Here is an 18,427-nt window from a genome sequence, read left to right as displayed (position 1 = left end):
CTTCAGCGCCTAGTGCTCAAAGACTATAAGAGCTAGAGCAACGATGTTTTGGATCCAGACTTTTGTGATATGTCACTGCTACAAAAATATTTCAAAACTTCGCACCGCCCACTTCCGCCCCCACAAAGGACGAAAATCTGTGGCATCCACAATTTTAAAGATATGAGAAAACCAAAAACGTAGAGTTGTAGAGAATGACCATATCTTTAAGACTTCGGAATCTGAATTAGATCGTATTATTATTATAGCCAGCATCAAGAAAACAATTTAATTTTTTCTCGCCCTGTCTCTCTCTAACACACACGTAGCATAGGCGGCTTTGCTTAGAGTAAAACATTAGCGCCTAGATCTCAGAGACTACAAAAGCTAGAGCAACCAAATTTGGTATCCACACTCCTAATATATCGGACCGAGACGAGGTTGTTTCAAAATTTCGCCACACCCCCTTCCGCCCCCGCAAAGGACGAAAATCTGGGGATATTCAAAAATCTCAGAGACTATTAAGGATAGAGTAACCAAATTTGGTATCCGCACTCCTGTTAGATCTTACTATAAAACGTGTATCTCAAAATTTCGCCCCACCCCCTTCCGCCCACACAAAGGACGAAAATCTGTTGCATCCACAATATTGCACATTCGAGAAAACTAAAAACGCAGAATCATAGATAATGACCATATCTATCAGATTGCTGAATCTGGATGAGATCAGATCATTTTTATAGCCAATAGGAACAAATCAATTTGCAGTGGCTACGCAGCGCCCGACGTCACGCTCAGACTGATTTTCTGTCTCTCTCGCACGCACTCTTTGTCGTGTCGTTTAATATTAGCGGCGTCTGCCGGAGGAGAGCCATACTGGCTTAGTATCGGGTATAACCGTAGAGTTGCGGTGTCCGCAGCAACTCACAACGTTCCCCCTCGTTTTTTTTGCCACATTGTGGCGACAAAACGGTCCTCGTTGTTGTGGTGGTGGTGGTGGGCCCTGGGCACGTTCTATAGCCCAGCACCAACTGCGCCCACCCACGCCCCCACACAACAGCAATCCCATTCCCGGCCGGTCCCGCAGTCACAGTCCCCGGATCCGATACGACTATCCCCAGCCATGTTTCTCTGGTCTGCTTCGAGTTCATATTTCGTATTTGAGTTTTGCATATTTGATTATTATGCTTCGTGTACTTTTTAAAGTTGGGTGTTGCTGTGCCTGTGCCTGCCACTGCCGTTGCTGCCTCCATGGAGGCGTTCGCTAGTGGTTGTTGTTGCTGTTTGCTTTGCCTCTGCGGCGGCTTCGTCGTGTCTTTGTGTGTGCCAGGGCTCTGGGGGTCTGGAGGTCTGGGAATCTGACTTTGCGATCTGTGCCCTGATCTGGCGGCTTGGCGTGACTCCGAGTTCTCTGCGTGTGGTTTCTCAAGCCAAGGGCATTGTGGCTGTGGCCGCTTGACTTTGGGCTACGCTCAAGATCATGCCGCACCATAGCCCTCCCATTTGTGTGTATGAGTGTTTGTGGGGAGTGGAAAGTGCAAGTATTGTGGGGGATCAAAACCAGTTTTAGACGTCTTTACAAATCCCACTCTATAGGAAATGCCAGATAACCTCAATTCATTCAGATGTTCCTTTAATGAGAGAAGAGTGGAAAATAAACTCGAAGCACTCCCTAGGTTTCCATCAGAGTTCCCCCCAAACACCCACACTCAGTCGCGGCAGTAGCAGCACACACCCCACCCCTCTGATAAGGCGACGGCCATGGGGTCAACTCTTGTGGGCGAGACGACAGACGACACAGAAAAAATGTCATGCGTTGCCAACAGCAACAGCAAATATCACGCGTGTGGGTGCTGTTGTGGATGCAACAGATTTTCGTCCTTTGTGGGGGCGGAAGGGGGTGGGGCGAAATTTTGAGATATAGGTTTTATAGTGAGATCTAACAGGAGTGCGGATACCAAATTTGGTTACTCTAGCCTTAATAGTCTCTGAGATTTGTGAATATCCCCAGATTTTCATCCTTTGCGGGGCGGAAGGGGGTGTGGCGAAATTTTGAAACAAACTCGTCTCGGTCCGACATATTAGGAGTGTGGATACCAAATTTGGTTGCTCTAGCTTTTATAGTCTCTGAGATCTAGGCGCTAATGTTTTACTCTAAGCAAAGCCGGCTATGCTACGTGTGTGTTAGAGAGAGACAGGGCGAGAAAAAATGAAATTGTTTTCTTGATTCTGGCTATAATAATTATACGATGTGGTTCAGATTTTGCACTCTAGAAGATATAGTCATCTTCTACGATTCTGCGTTTTTAGTTTTCTCGTACCGTCGAAATTGTGGATGCCACAGACTTTCGCCCTTTGTGGGGGCGGAAGTGGGCGGGGCAAAGTTTTGAAATATTCTTGTAGCAGTGACATATCACAGAAGTCTGGATCCAAAACATTGTTGCTCTCGGACGGACAGACGGACAGACGGACAGACAGACATGGCTCAATCGACTCGGCTATTGATGCTGATCAAGAATATATATACTTTATGGGGTCGGAAACGATTCCTTTTGGACGTTACACACATCCACTTTTACCACAAATCTAATATACCCCAATACTCATTTTGAGTATCGGGTATAAAAACTAGAAATTAATAAAGCCGAAGGTTTTAATACCCTTGAAGATATATCAGAAAAAAAATGCCGGTTGGGGGAATTTTCGCTGTTTGTCTTTTTGGCTTCGCTCTCACGTAATAAGTGAGAGCGCTTCGTGATCGTTCCCACCCTCCCTCCCACCCCCGCCGACACACGAAGCATGGGAGGGAGGCACGAAGAGCGTCGCGTTTGACGGCAGATGTCGCATTTCGGTGGAGTTGCTTTTGCAGATGCTGCGGCCCCCACTTAACGGTAAACTTATTATTGGCTTTTCCCTTTTCCTGGGCGTCTTTTGGGGTGTTTATTTGGGTACTTTTATTGCGTGCGAGATTTGCGGGGAGCCTTCGGCTAATCAATGCTATTCGGCCTCCATTCGGGGGCGGTCATCAAAGTGCAAATTACAATACATGCACGCATACAGTGGGCTCGGATTTATATGGACAATTTTTAACACCCGTGGGGTGGGCAAAGCCAAAGCTTCAGGCATCAGTGATTGCGGCGACCTGGCAGCTCAGGGTGAGCCACAACATTTACTTGTTGTTGCGCTGACAGGCCATAGTCCGACCGCAGAAAGACAGATAGGCAGAGAGGGGGAGGAGGGGGCTGGAGTAGGAGGAGTACCAGCAGCAGACGATGCCTGTCTAATGACATGTTAACGCCGCCACAGTACCCCAGCGGAACCCCCCCTCCCTCACGCTATAGGCCAGCACGCAGCTATTAAAAAACGCTTTTGCCCGATGACGCGCACAGTGGGACAAAAGGTGTCTGGGTGAGTGGAAGAGGAAATACCTGTACATCGTTTTCAATTCTGCAAATGAGTCATCAGGAATGAAGATCTCAAGGGAGGGAACAATGGACCTCTTAGGCCGCATCAATAACAATGTTTCTGTACCACAGTGCACCCGATCCCACTCAACAATTTTAGCAGCAACCACTAATCATCAAAGTGGGTGGGTGTCCGCACAACAGCAACAACAGCCACTAGCACTAGCCACCGACCACAGCTGTCACAGTCGCGTCCCACTGATCCAAACGATTCGACCAATCCAACAGACAGGCGAATAAAATCTTCGATTTTATACGCGAGCCAAGGCCGTCAGCCATCGGGTGCTACAGGGGGACAAACGGATGACGGGTCGGCTCGCACAACTGTGAACTCGGAACTGAGGCGCAGCCGCTCCGGTTAGTAATACCCGGTGCGGTCTGCGTCTCACACCCCCCCCCCCACCCTAGGACACAGAGGGTTGCGAGCGAACCGTCACCCGCCGTAACTGTGCACACCGGTGGAAGTGCAACTATACTCTCCCCGTGAGGGCGGCTGGAAACAGGTCCTAGCACGGTCATGTCTCTGCTAGGATGCTGGCGAATGGTAGTCGGGCGGAGAGAAGAAAACTCTCAGTGAAATTACCCCAATCCAAGGTGACACTGTTATATGCCGAGGGATGCATGGCCGGGGGGGTGCCCGGTCGCTAATATGCGGACTCTGGATACCTGCCGACCTCCAGTTTAAATCAGGCTTCCCGGGGCAAGCGGGCTATGCCTCGGGTGACCATCCCCTTCCCGCCTACTCGTGGGAACTACTATGCCAAATAATAAACATATAAAAACCAACAAAGCCGCAAAGGAGCTCGGTACTCCTCTTAAAGTACCGGAGGGACAAGCCAATCCCTCTGCACCAGCGCCTGGGAAACCGGGTCCAAAGAAGACGGGGAAGGAGACTGAGTCGGTCCACCGTCTTCAGGCAGCAGCCGCAGCGAGGGGGGGCCCGAAAAGCCAATCGGGTCCTTCCAAGTCGGGTGGCTCCAAGGGCGAAGCGGATACCGGGGTGGCTGCCAAGCAGAGCGTAATCGCGGCTGGTAAGCGCACCGGGACCGAAGAACCCATGGGAGCCCCGGCGGGCAGCGTCTCTGCACCACGGGGTGGAAAGCCGTCGTACCAGGACAGGAGACGAGCGGCTTTCATCCTGTCCAACGAAGACCCGAACTTCAAGGCGTCAGCCGAAGGAAAGGAGCAGAGGCTGTGGGCCTGCTCAATCCTTCCACTGTTCCAGCCAGCCAAAGCCGGAAAGGGCGCAGCCAAGGCCGCCAACAAGCGGCAACGCTCAGCGGAGGACCCCGCAAATCAGCCAGGCCAAGCCCAGCAAGCCAAGCGGGTGAAGACCCACCTCACGAGCCGGTCGTTCGCTGAGGTGGCGAGGGGCAGGACCCTGATCGGTGTCCTGGACAGGGGCGCCGAGGACGGCCATGTCCCTCGCGATAAGTGGCACCTGGTGGAGAACGAGCTCCAGGACCGGTTCCTACTGGAACTGGAGGAGAACGGCGGACCACCGCCAAAGTGTGAGGACGCAGGGTGGCATCAAGGCAAGGTGAAAGCCATCGCCTGCCAAGACGCTCGCTCTGCGGCCCTCTACATGAAGGCGGTGGCGGCCCTAAAAGAGGTCTATCCAGGGGCGAAACTGGAGGCCGTGAAGTGGGAAGATGTCCCTAGTCGCCCGAGAGCCAGAGCGTGGGTCTCGGCTAAGCCTGCAGAGCCTGAGAAGATCCTCAGGTTACTGCAGGTCTGCAACCCCCACCTTCCTACAGCCGATTGGAAGGTGGCAAAGGTGGAGGATATCCAAGGGCAGAGGCGCCAGACTATCCTCGTCCTAAATGAGGAATCCATTGATCTCCTCGCAAAGTCGGACGGTGTAGTGGATTATGGCTACAAGAAGGTCACCATATCCACTTACAAGTCCGATCGCAAGGGCAGGCAAGCGGAGGTCGAGCCAGACCCGGAGCTGCCGGAGATCCCGAAAGAGGGGGCCTCGTGCGAGGAAGACAACCCGGCGTCGGATGCGGCGTCCATGATGTCGGACGATATCTTGGACGACTACGCGTTCGACGAGAGCGACCTAGCCAGAGGTCTCAGCCACATCGTTGTCGGGGAGGAGCCGGAGTCCCCTGACAGCGATCTAGAAGCAACAATGGTGGAGGCGAGCCTCAGGAATGTCGTTGACGCTCCTGCAGATAAACCTCCACCATTGTAAGGCAGCATGCGCTGCTCTACTGCTCCACCTGGCCAAGGGTGGAGCCGACATAGTCCTCATTCAGGAGCCCTGGATCCTCGGAAACAGGGTCTCCGGTCTGAGGACTTCTGACTACAAGCTATATGTAGCTGAAACCGCAGGTAAAATTCGTACCTGCATTCTTGCAAAAAGAGAGTTGCACCTATTTTTGCTCCCAAATTTCAGCAATGAAGAACACACCGCAGTGAGCCTCGAAGGCCAGGAGCGCTCACTGAGGATCTGCTCCGCATACATGGGGCATGAACAACCAGACCCCCCTCCACACGCGCCTCTCCGGGCTCTAATCGCAGACTGCACGGCCAAGGACATCGGCCTAATTGTGGGGTGCGATGCCAATGCACATCACTGTCAGTGGGGAAGCACTGACACAAACGAAAGGGGTGAGTACCTTTTCAGTTACTTACTGACCACTCAGATGGTCTTACTAAACCGGGGTAGTGATCCCACCTTTATCATTAAAAACCGCAAGGAGGTCCTGGACCTCACGCTTGCCTCTCATGAGATACAGCGTAACATTGTATCCTGGAGGGTCCTGGAAGAGCACTCCTTCTCGGACCACAGGTACGTGGAAACTGTCTTCTCCTTCTCAGTACCGAAGCCAGTCCGATTCCGAAACATCAGGCGGACAAACTGGACTCGGTACTCTGATTACCTCTGTCGTGTTCTCCCTGAGCCCCCATCTGAGGAGGAGTTCTCCACGGAGGCCACGACTCGTCTTCTTAAGATCTTTACCGACGCCTGCAATAAGGCGCTCGACAAAGCATGCCCCTCTGGCAAGAACAGAGGCCGGAAGAAACCTGAATGGTGGAATCCGAAACTGGGTGAACTCCGGAAAGCCTCCCGGAGACTCTTCAATAAAGCTAAGGCTGAAAACGTTGAGCAAAACTGGGCCGAATACAAGGCCAGTCTGTCAACCTACAACAAAGAACTTAGAAAAGCCAAACGCGCCTCCTGGCGTAAGTTCTGCAGCGAAATCGAGAGTAACTCAGAAGCCTCAGAAGACAACACCCAACCTGGGCTACTTGAAGAACACCGACCAGTCGTGGACTACGTCCAGCGAGGAGTCGCTAAATCTTCTCCTAAATACCCACTTCCCTGGCTGCGATGAAAACAGACCCAACTACCTCGCGCCTCCTTCTGTCGCCTCAAATGCCATCTTGGGACTGCTAAGCCAGGAGAACATTTCCTGGGCGATCAGAAGCTTTAAACCCTACAAGTCCGCGGGGCCAGACGGCATTTTCCCTGCCCAACTCATTCACGCGGGACATAAAGCCATTAACTGGCTCAAAATAATTTATGAGGGAATCTTCTCCCACGGGTGCATTCCTGACACCTGGCTTCAGACCAAAGTCGTATTCATACCCAAGGCAGGCAAGCCCTCGCACACTGCCCCAAAAGATTTCAGACCCATAAGTCTATCGTCTTTTCTTCTAAAGGCGATGGAGCGGCTCCTGGGGCTGCATCTAACGGCGTGCATTCCGTCCAGTCTGATCTCAGACTCCCAGCATGCCTATCGGAAGGGAAGATCCACCGAAACGGCCCTACACTCGATCACATCGATCATCGAAGCATCCCTTAATTTTAAGGAGTACACCCTAGTAGCCTTCCTCGACATAGAAGGCGCCTTTAACAACATCCTTCCGACCGCCATCACGGGCGCACTGACGGATCTGGGCGTTGACTCCAGGACGGTGAGCCTGATCGATCAGATGCTACAATGCAGGACGGTTGAGGCATCACTGGGGACGTCAACGTGTACCAGATTTGTCAGCAGAGGCACACCGCAGGGCGGAGTCCTCTCGCCCCTCCTATGGAACGTGGCAGTGAACACACTGCTGCGGGAGATAGAGGGGGGTGGCTGCCGTGTGGTGGCGTACGCGGACGATGTTGCCATAGAATTCTCCGGAAAATTTCCGCAGACATTGTGTGAGTGCATGACAAGTACTCTCACGAAAATGTCGAAATGGGCAGACAAATGCGGGTTAGGCGTCAACCCGTCTAAAACGGAACTGGTGCTTTTCACTAGGAAGTACAAAGTTCCGGTACTGATTCCCCCAAGACTATGTGGGGAAACGCTAGTCTTCAGCAACAACGCCAAGTATCTTGGCCTAATCCTCGATAGAAAGCTCGATTGGAAATTGAGCATAGAGGATAGAGTAAAGAAGGCCACAGTGGCCCTCTATACTTGCAGGAAAGCCATTGGACTAAAATGGGGAATGACCCCCTATATAGTTCGGTGGCTCTACACCGCCATCATACGACCAATCATGCTCTATGGAGTGGTGGTATGGTGGCCAGCCTTGGACAGAAGGACATGCCTCAATAAACTCAGCAGAGTTCAACGCATGGCAGAGCTATGCATAACTGGCGGGCTACGCACTACTCCAGGGGAAGCCCTGGATACTGTGCTGGACCTCCGCCCTGTGGATCTCATGGGAAAGAAGGTGGCAACACTTTCCGCCCTCAGAATGAGAGAAGCCAGACTGTGGAAAGCATCCGCGGTTGGGCACTCGGGAATCCTGATGGGACTCCCGCAATTACCAGAGAGGACAGATTACTGTATCCCCAGTGATCACCTCTCGACGCCCTTCCAGGTATCAATCCCATCTAGGGAGGACTGGGAGATGGTCGAACCAGGACCTGCAAATGCGGTCCACTTCTACACTGATGGCTCAAAGCTAGACGGCCGCGTGGGAGGCGGAGTCTACTGCAGCGAGCTGAACATCAGTCATTGCTTCAGGCTCCCGGATCACTGTAGTGTGTTCAAAGCGGAGGTTGAAGCCATCATGGAGGCCATTTCGATCGTCTCCAAATTACTTCTAGATACGCACTTAGTGTGCGTCTTCTCGGACAGCCAAGCAGCTATCAAAGCTCTAGGCTCAATATCGTCGAACTCAGCGACTGTAAATGACTGCCGCAGGTCTCTGCACGAGATCGCAGAGCAGTTAGATCTCTTCCTTATATGGGTCCCCGGCCACAGGGACATCAAGGGGAATGACGCCGCCGACGAGCTAGCCAGGCAGGGTACTACGATTCCTCTCCTACCGGAGAGGGAGCAAGTAGCGATGCCCTTGGCTACGTGCAGGCTCCTAACGCACGAATTGTTCGAGCAAAATGCCAATAGGAGATGGCAGCAAACCGTTTCCTGTAAAGTCTCAAGATTGATATAGCCATATCGATCGAAGAAGCGCTCAGCAGAGCTGTATAAACTCAGCAGAGCACAGTGCTCTGCAGTTACTAGAGCCATTACGGGACACTGGCAGATCGGCACTCACGCCTCTAGACTGTCAATCCCTCATAACGACTTCTGCAGGAGTTGTCGCGACGAGGAGGAGGAGGAATCGGTCCCCCACTTCTTCTGCCACTGCCCAGCCCTTGGAAATCGTCTAGATACGCACTTAGTGTGCGTCTTCTCGGACAGCCAAGCAGCTATCAAAGCTCTAGGCTCAATATCGCCGAACTCAGCGACTGTAAATGACTGCCGCAGGTCTCTGCACGAGATCGCAGAGCAGTTAGATCTCTTCCTTATATGGGTCCCCGGCCACAGGGACATCAAGGGGAATGACGCCGCCGACGAGCTAGCCAGGCAGGGTACTACGATTCCTCTCCTACCGGAGAGGGAGCAAGTAGCGATGCCCTTGGCTACGTGCAGGCTCCTAACGCACGAATTGTTCGAGCAAAATGCCAATAGGAGATGGCAGCAAACCGTTTCCTGTAAAGTCTCAAGATTGATATAGCCATATCGATCGAAGAAGCGCTCAGCAGAGCTGTATAAACTCAGCAGAGCACAGTGCTCTGCAGTTACTAGAGCCATTACGGGACACTGGCAGATCGGCACTCACGCCTCTAGACTGTCAATCCCTCATAACGACTTCTGCAGGAGTTGTCGCGACGAGGAGGAGGAGGAATCGGTCCCCCACTTCTTCTGCCACTGCCCAGCCCTTGGAAATCGTCGTCTTCGTATTCTCGGGGCCGCTTTCCTCACGGACATTTCGGACCTGTCCGTAATCAAACCAGGGACCTTGTCCAAATACATCCAAGCCACCGGATGGGACTGCCCTTAACCTGCAGTAGTATGCTCTCACGGTTCGGGCAACGCGAAGGGGCACATGCCCATGCGGCAACACAACGGACCTTTTATAGGTCCAAGTGAGCTTGGGGGCGGAAGGCTCTTATCCCCCCCCCTCCCGGCTACCGCCTTAACCTAACCTGACCTACGCGAGCCAAATGAACACCGATACTAATACTAATACCAACAACAAACGGTATTCTCTCGGTTTCTTGCTGTTTCTCATGGCTTTCGACGCCTACGCAGGCGCAGACGCAGTCGCAGCCGGGTGGAGTGGGGGTGGCGTGATAGGATGGGATGGGATGGGGTGAGGCCATCAAATCTGTGTGCATGTGTGTGTGTGTGTGGGTGGGTGTGGGTTGGAGCTGCTGTCATCGATTGCATTCACTCTTTTGCGTGGGTCAACGCGGGGTGTCTCTTTCAGGTTTCATACGTTTGAGAATTGAGTATCGAAATAGAAATTTAGTTTGCGGCAACAATTCTGCCCAATTCATTATCCTTGAGGCCTTGGTTGCGTGTATGGGGGGCTGCGGCCGAACAAAGGGCCTCTGGCGGCAGATATACATATGTATATGGGCGGCAGGTGGTACTTTTTGTGGCCAACAACGAACCGAACGGACCCGACCCGACCACGAACCGAAAGGCAGCTGCTGCTGTCTTCTTTTTTGGCGTCTTCTTTTTAAGCTCGTCTTTCGAGGCGGATGGCCAGCAGACAACAAAAGCAAATTGCTTTTGGGCCATCGTCTCCAATGAAGCTGGTTTTTCGTAGATACGAGTATGTGTTTCTTCATCTGAATTTTTGGGTGGTTCAATGGTCACTCTCAGCCGCCTGGTGGGCGGGCATTCAACAGCCACATTCAAGGGCAGACAAGTCAAGTCTCTGACTTGGACTTTAGCTTTTGGCTATGATCACTTATGGGTCGCTGGCACAACCTTTCCTCTTCTTTTTACCGCTGCTGGCGCTGGTGCTTATGCTGCTGATGGAGTCGGTGGCGACCCACCGACCCACCGACCCCGACTCCGACTCGAATCGAATCGACTCGAATGGCGAATTGGCCCTGTCCCTCGTCCTGGGTCCGAGTGTCGGTTGCACCCCTCTCATTCCCATGCCCATTCCTTTCGTTGGCAGCGCCTTTTCTTGTGAAATCTTTGCCTCTCACTTGAGGCATGCAACATGTGCTTCGGTCGGCGTGCCTGTCCGATCATCCATGGGGTAGCAATTTATTCCTCTTGTCCTTTCAATTTATTTTTTTTTCTCGTCTTCGGTTAGGGGTGGTTTTCCTTCGCACTGACAGACACAGAATAACCTGCTGCCGCAGGACCAGACGGAGATCTCTTTTAGGGCTCCCACCAGACGGGGCTGCAGGTTGCAGCTGCTATTCTGCTGATGGCTGGGGAGGGGGAGGTGGAGGTGAAGAGGAGAGGGGTTTAAGTACTGATCCTGTTGCTTTTGTTGCAGACTAACGGATGCTCCTGGGCCCTCCCTCGGGGAGAGAGAGAGAGAGGGAGGGTGACGAGTGAGGGGAGGAGGTCTGGTATAGTACCAGATAAATGGATTTGTATGGTAGCGCTCATTCGGTGTTCGAACGAGCGCTCCGATTTCTTCGTTGCTCATTCATGAAAACCCTTCCATCTGATATAATCTCAGTGTGTGGGAGAGGAGGATGACTTCTTCATAGCTACTATTCCCCAACCCCATACCCCATACTCCTCCCCACAGAATGGCAATCGGGTTGTGGCTTAAGGTCCGCGTCAGCAAATGACTGCGTTTCCTCTGGCAGTTTTTGTTAATTTTTATACCCGATACTCAAAATGAGTATCGGGGTATATTAGATTTGTGGTAAAAGTGGATGTGTGTAACGTCCAGAAGGAATCGTTTCCGACCCCATAAAGTATATATATTCTTGATCAGCATCAATAGCCGAGTCGATTGAGCCCTGTCTGTCTGTCCGTCCGTCCGTCTGTCCGTCTGTCCGTCCCCTTCAGCGCCTAGTGCTCAAAGACTATAAGAGCTAGAGCAACGTTGTTTTGGATCCAGACTTCTGTGATATGTCACTGCTACAAAAATATTTCAAAACTTCGCCCCGCCCACTTCCGCCCCCACAAAGGACGAAAATCTGTGGCATCCACATTTTTAAAGATATGATAAAACCAAAAACGCAGAGTCGTAGAGGATGACTATATCTTCTAGAGTGCAAAATCTGAACCAGATCGTATAATTATTATAGCCAGAATCAAGAAAACAATTTCATTCTTTCTCGCTCTGTCTCTCTCTAACACACAGGTTTCATGGTCGGTTTTGCCAATTGCAAAATATGAGTTCAAGGATCTCAGAACCTATAAGAGCCAGAGCAACCAAATTTGGTATCCACACTCCTGTGATATCGGTCCTTGACCGTTTCCCGTGCAAATTTCGCCACACCCCCTTCCCGCCCCGCAAAAGACGAAAATCTGGGGCATCCACAAATCTCAGAGACTATTAAGGCTAGAGTAACCAAATTTGGTATCCGCACTTCTGTTAGATCTCACTATAAAACGTTTATCTCAGAATTTCGCCCCACCCCCTTCCGCCCCCACAAAGGACGAAAATCTGTTGCATCCACAACATTGAACATTCGAGAAAACTAAAAACGCAGAATCATAGATAACGACCATATCTATCAGATTGCTGAATCTGGACCAGATCAGATAATTTGTATAGCCAAAAGGAACAAATCAATTTGCACTGGCTACGCAGCGCCCGACGTCACGCTCAGACTGATTTTCTGTCTCTCTCGCATGCACTCTTTGTCGTGTTTTAATATTAGCAGCGTCTGCCGGAGGAGAGCCATACTGACATAGTATCGGGTATAACTGTAGAGTTGCGGTGTCCGCAGCAACTCACAACGTTCCCCCTCGTTGGTTTTTGGGTTATCATATGTATGTACGAATGGGTTTCCAAGAAACCACCTACCTACACACGAGAAATGCCACAGAGCCCCAGCCCATACCCAAGCCACCATCATAATCCCATCCCATCCCATGACGGGCAGAAGCAGACGGCCGGCCAGGCTATCCAGCCGAATGTGTATATGTATACCCTATACCCTACCCTACCCTCTATAGCCAACCCAAAACCGAAAACCCAGCAGCAGGCAATCAGAAGAGTTCGAAGAGGGGGAGGGGAGGAAGAAGTAGGAGGAGGATTGGTGGTTGGAGGTGCGAGACAGACCAGACCCAGACCCATAATGAAATTTCACAACAACCTTCAAGCAGACATCGTTGCCGTCTGCTGTCGTGGTCTTCTTCCTCTTCTTCTTTTTTCTGTTTCTGCCTTTTTTGTTGTTGTTGTTGTTGTTGTAGTTGGCCTGACTGCGTTGAATATTGAAAAACGGTCGAAACGGTTGAGGTTTTTTAAGCAAATTGTAGTAGGAGGAAGGCAGCAGGCAAATGCGGCGGTGGGGCCGTGCCGATGTTGGTGGTGCCATAGAATGAGGCAGCGAAACGGAGATAATGATGATCGGAAAGCACAGAAGCGAAAAACGAGACCGCTCTGAAGATCTTCGAGTTTTGGGCCAACAAAAGAAAGATGATAATGACGAACCAAAGAAGAAGTGGGTCTCCTCCTACTCCTCCCTCTCCCAATCAACACCAACACCAAGCCCAACCCAACCCAAGCGAACAAAGCAAAGCAAAGGAGAAAGAATAAGGAATGAGCCCAAAGTGAAATGAATCCTACGCAATGGGGTGGCTGCTGCAAAAGGGGACGCGACTCCGACTCCGACGCCAACAGGTAAAAAGTAGAAACCTTGAAAGCCGCAAAACAAACAGCTGCTTCTGTCGCCGCTGATGCTGCTGCTGCTTCTGCCACTGCCACTACTGCGGGACCAAAACAGGTAAGCCGATCGAGGGCAGGTAACTTTTCTTGGATGTTTGGAAGGGGGCGGGTGTAACACAGGAAATTCCTATGTGATTTTCGGTGAAATTGCTGCCACTAGGGTCGAGATGGGATCGGATCGTATCGAATCGGTCGGGTCGGGTCGGTGCAGCAGAAGCACCAGAAGTAGGGGAACAAAACCTCCCCTGTGACAGGGCAGGTACCGGTGGTGGCCACCCCTCCATGCGGCATGGCAGCTCCCCTCCCCATCATACACCACTAGCCCAATAAAATTGCTCTGCACCGACGGGAAGTGCGTTATTTATTTTTGCCCTTTTTTTGGGGTCGCTCTTTTTTTCATGGGAACATGAAGTTGTTCGACGTTGTGGGGAGGAAGAGAGCCAGTGAGCCCGCGTGGGTAGGTCTAGGTGCAGGGGATGGGGAATGGGAGTGCAGTTATGCGAGAAGAATGATGTCTCAATTTTCTAGAGAAGGGAAGTACTCGTACCCTTTTTATTACAAGAAACTTTGCATTGATTTCTTAAGGTTTTCCTTTCCAGTTGATCGTCCCAGCAAGAACAAACTCCTTGCCGAGCAAGCAGAAAGAACGTGTGTATACAGAGAGGCAAAACACAAATCCACGAAGATGAGGCGAAGTAAAAAGGAAAATAATAGAGGGCGTCTGTCTGTGGGGGCGGCGATGGCGAGGCCAGCAGAGACAACGCAAGCAAAAAAGAGAAGTAGGAGCAGAGGGAAAAGAAGAAGGAGAAGGAGGAGGAGGCGGAGTAGGCTGAATGCAAAAGTTGCCATCGATGATGGGTGGGTGTAAAAAATTCATCCGAATGCAAGAGAGTGCGCAGGCACAGCCGCAGAATTGTGATAAACCAACGGGAGGGTGTGTATGTGTGCTTGTGTTTGTTTGTGGTGTGTGTGCAAGAAAGAGGGAGGAATAAAACAAAGAGGAGAGAGTGACACCAAAATAAGAACCTACAAGAAATCAACATTTGAAACAGCGGGCGTCGCGACGGTCAGTCGCCGCCTCTCCCCGTCTCTCTCACCCACTTCCAACGAAGCGGCAATTAAGGAGCGCAACAGGGTAATAGAAAGAAAGAGATAGACAGGGAGGTACCAAAAGGGAAAGGAAGAGGAACATGTGACACAGCGGAATGGGGGAGACCATTTGAGTAGGCGGCTTTGCTTGAGCAACTCTGTGCGCTGTGCGCTGGGCCTGGGCCCTGAGACAGAGTTGATCTAATGCAGGAAAAATTTTTCACATCACCCACTCCCATATCCGTGTGCGTGCGTGAGTTTGGCTGTGTGTGTGTATGTATGGCGAAGATAATAAGCAGCAGACGGAGAAGAAAGTAGGATAATGAGGGAGGTAGGGAGAGGCAACCACCACACGCAAGCTGCTGCCCAAGGATTGATGGTGGTGGTGGGTTTCATCATCATTTTTGTTCAGTTATTTTCGAGCCCCTTGCGGCGTCGCATTTGCGCGAAGCGAGGGAGGGCATACGTGCTTGTGTGTGTGTGTTTGCGTTAGTGTGCTGGCATCTTTTGTCTCTGGGGCCCTGATCACAGACCCGACCCGACCCAGCTCAGGAAAGGGGTGCCCAACAGAGTTTTTTGGGCGTTGGAGTGGCTGTTTTTTGTTTTTTTTTTTGGGGATTCGAGTATAATTGGAAATTGGGTAACCGGTTCTGTGCGCTGCGATTAGAGCTACCTGTGGGTTGGCTGGGCTTGTCTCCGATGGGCTCTGCACATGGCCTTCGGAATGATTTCTCGGATGGGCCGAAGATCGTCGTCTATGAGAGAGTTTGTTGTGTGGGTTTAACTTGGGAAACACATGTGTCACATTCAGAGAAATTCTCCCCCTGGGATTGGTTTTTGTGGCTGTAAAACTCCCTAACTTCTCATTTATCACATCCATTCTTAGTAGCACTTAATATAAGTCGCGGACGCACCCGGCAAATATATAATAATTTGCATACCTTTTACTGTTGATGCTTTGGATTCTGCGTATACGGCCCTTAGGACATTGCTGTGTTCAGCTTCCTAGCCGGCTTTTACACTTCTTTATGTTTCTATGCGAGCGTCTATCACTCTGCTCAATTTCTTCACTGCGCGACAATCAGAATAAAGTGCAATTCAAATCCAACCACGCACAATTAATTGTGTAGTTTTTATAATAAGAATAGTGCCAAAATGTAGTAACACAAAAATCCCGCACGAAGCAAGTAAATTCACGAGCGAGAACGAGCGAAACGAACCACGCGAGCCGACGATGAAATTTGGACTGCGCAGTTGACAGCGCTGCTTGTGCTGGCGATACTCAGAGCGCAGAAGAGGGAGCGAGACAAGCGACGGACAGTGTGGATGCCGACGCACAAAGCCGCGCACAGTTGGGACTAGTGGCATTAAAGAACCAAGCGATCCCAAAACGGGAAATGATTATAATAATATCGGATATAGCAACTTATATTGTATTTCGTATTCGTAGACGTTTTCTATAAGGTATGTAACAAAGTATGTATTTAACTTAAAAGTGATCTGATAATCTGAGAATGGTCATTTAATGTGGTCTTGTTGGGCTTGACTTGAATGAATTTGCTGTGTCTTTATTATATATGGGATATTTATTTGAAAAGGAAATTAAAGAGAAAAATTATAATAATGAAGTTAACGAAATCAGAGAGATGTGCAAGGATTTTATAAAGGAGCTAATTATCCAACTCAGAGAAAGGTAAGCTTCAATTGGATTTGATATTAAAAATAAATAATAATCTGATGCTTAATTTCAGACTTCCAGATAATTTTGAGATAATTAGGAAAACTGAAAGTTTTTGCAGCAGAAAATGTACTCAAACATAATATAAATCATAATGAGCTCATTTCCATATTGGAACACTTTAACTATAAGAATATAGATGGAATTCTTGCCCAATATGGCAAAATTCAATTAGTCCCTTGGCAAAGTACAGATGACACGATACAATTTTGGTCAGAAGTACTGACTTATAAAGATGCTGGCCAAAACAAGCCTTTTGAAGAAATCGCTTTATTTGCCATTGGCATTTTAAGTCTACCGTGGTCAAATGCTGCTATTAAACGTGTATTCAGTCAAATGAATATTGTTAAGACCAAGCTAAGGAACAAAATGACCGTTAAATCCTTAAACTCAATATTAAATATAAGGTTTGTTTTAGAAATATTTAATTGTTTCATGAATATGACTAAAATTATTTTGAATTTTACAGATATGGATTGCGCCGTTATGGAAAATGTTGTCACAACTATCAATTACCGGAGAAATATTTAAATTTAATCCGTTTCAGCGATAAATATACCGATTCAAGCAATAGCGAATTGGATGAAATAACACAATTAGAAATGTATATACATATTTATGTGTTGTTTTATTTTTAGCCTATTTTTATACCCGATACTCAAAATGAGTATTGGGGTATTGTGTGTAACGTCCAGAAGGAATCGTTTCCGACCCCATAAAGTATATATATTCTTGATCAGCATCAATAGCCGAGTCGATTGAGCCATGTCTGTCTGTCCGTCTGTCCGTCCGTCCGTCTGTCCGTCCCCTTCAGCGCCTAGTGCTCAAAGACTATAAGAGCTAGAGCAACGATGTTTTGTATCCAGACTTCTGTGATATGTCACTGCTACAAAAATATTTCAAAACTTCGCCCCGCCCACTTCCGCCCCCACAAAGGACGAAAATTTTTAAAGATACGATAAAACCAAAAACGCAGAATCGTAGAGGATGACTATATGTTTTAGAATGTAAGATCTCAACCAGATCGTATAATTATTATAGCCAGAATCAAGAAAACAATTTCATTCTTTCTCGCTCTGTCTCTCTCTAACACACAGCTTTCTCGGTCGGTTTTGCCAATTGCAAAATATGAGTTCAAGGATCTCAGAACCTATAAGAGCCAGAGCAACCAAATTTGGTATCCACACTCCTGTGATATCGGACCTTGACCGTTTCGTGTCCAAATTTCGCCACACCGCCTTCCGCCCCGCAAAGGACGAAAATCTGGGGCATCCACAAATCTCAGAGACTATTAAGGCTAGAGTAACCAAATTTGGTATCCGCACTTCTGTTAGATCTCACTATAAAACGTATATCTCAGAATTTCGCCCCACCCCCTTCCGCCCCCACAAAGGACGAAAATCTGTTGCATCCACAATATTGCACATTCGAGAAAACTAAAAACGCAGAATCATAGATAACGACCATATCTATCAGATTGCTGAATCTGGACCAGATAAGATAATTTTTATAGCCAAAAGGAACAAATCAATTTGAACTGGCTACGCAGCGCCCGACGTCACGCTCAGACTGATTTTCTGTCTCTCTCGCTCGCACTCTTTGTCGTGTCGTTTAATATTAGTGGCGTCTGTCGGAGGAGAGCCATACTGACTAAGTATCGGGTATAACTGTAGAGTTGCGGTGTCCGCAGCAACTCACAACGTTCCCCCTCGTTTTACGTGATTTTTGAAACGCTCGTTAATGGAAAACTCTTTCGTTATGGCTCCTTCAAATGAGTCAAATATTAGTGTATCTATGTTTTCGGCATGGGCGATTGGTTTTTTGGTGTTTCTACCTTTTTATTGTGCTTTGGCCGGGTTGGTAATGATCTTCGTGCATGTAGGTTGCTGTTGCTGTTGTTGCTGCGGCGGTGGCGGAGGCGACTGTGACTCTTGCGTTCATTAGCGTGGCCGGGGCTTTTTTTATATCCGATACTCAAAATGAGTATTGGGGTATATTAGATTTGTGGTAAAAGTGGATGTGTGTATCGTCC

At 49.5% G+C, this 18,427-nt stretch overlaps 1 protein-coding gene and 1 long non-coding RNA gene across 6 annotated transcripts in view; one reads left to right on the top strand and one right to left on the bottom strand.

Moving 5' to 3' along the window:
• LOC108159659 (protein charlatan) overlaps window positions 1-18,427 on the bottom strand; it is a 38,618-nt gene that overhangs the window by 13,359 nt on the left and 6,832 nt on the right. For 2 of the 4 annotated variants that reach the window (XM_017293132.2, XM_017293135.2), the window contains exon 1: window positions 15,599-15,927. The exons of 1 other annotated variant lie outside the window; for it this stretch is intronic. The gene's annotated coding sequence lies outside the window, so the exon portion shown is untranslated. Of the gene's footprint in view, window positions 1-15,598; window positions 15,928-18,427 lie in introns of those variants that run through there. One more of the 4 variants, XM_017293136.2, reaches the window with a different exon arrangement.
• LOC117190910 lies at window positions 16,030-17,002 on the top strand. 2 transcript variants are annotated; one of them, XR_004473876.1, is made up of 4 exons: window positions 16,030-16,121; window positions 16,256-16,350; window positions 16,409-16,802; window positions 16,865-17,002. It is a non-coding gene; the product is annotated as an uncharacterized LOC117190910 (long non-coding RNA). The 2 variants fall into 2 exon arrangements; XR_004473875.1 differs by lacking the exon at window positions 16,030-16,121 and having other exon boundaries at window positions 16,149-16,350.

Source organism: Drosophila miranda, assembly GCF_003369915.1.
Source record: "Drosophila miranda strain MSH22 chromosome Y unlocalized genomic scaffold, D.miranda_PacBio2.1 Contig_Y1_pilon, whole genome shotgun sequence".
Lineage (NCBI taxonomy): Eukaryota > Metazoa > Arthropoda > Insecta > Diptera > Drosophilidae > Drosophila > Drosophila miranda.
This window is presented reverse-complemented; position numbering and strand designations above follow the sequence as displayed.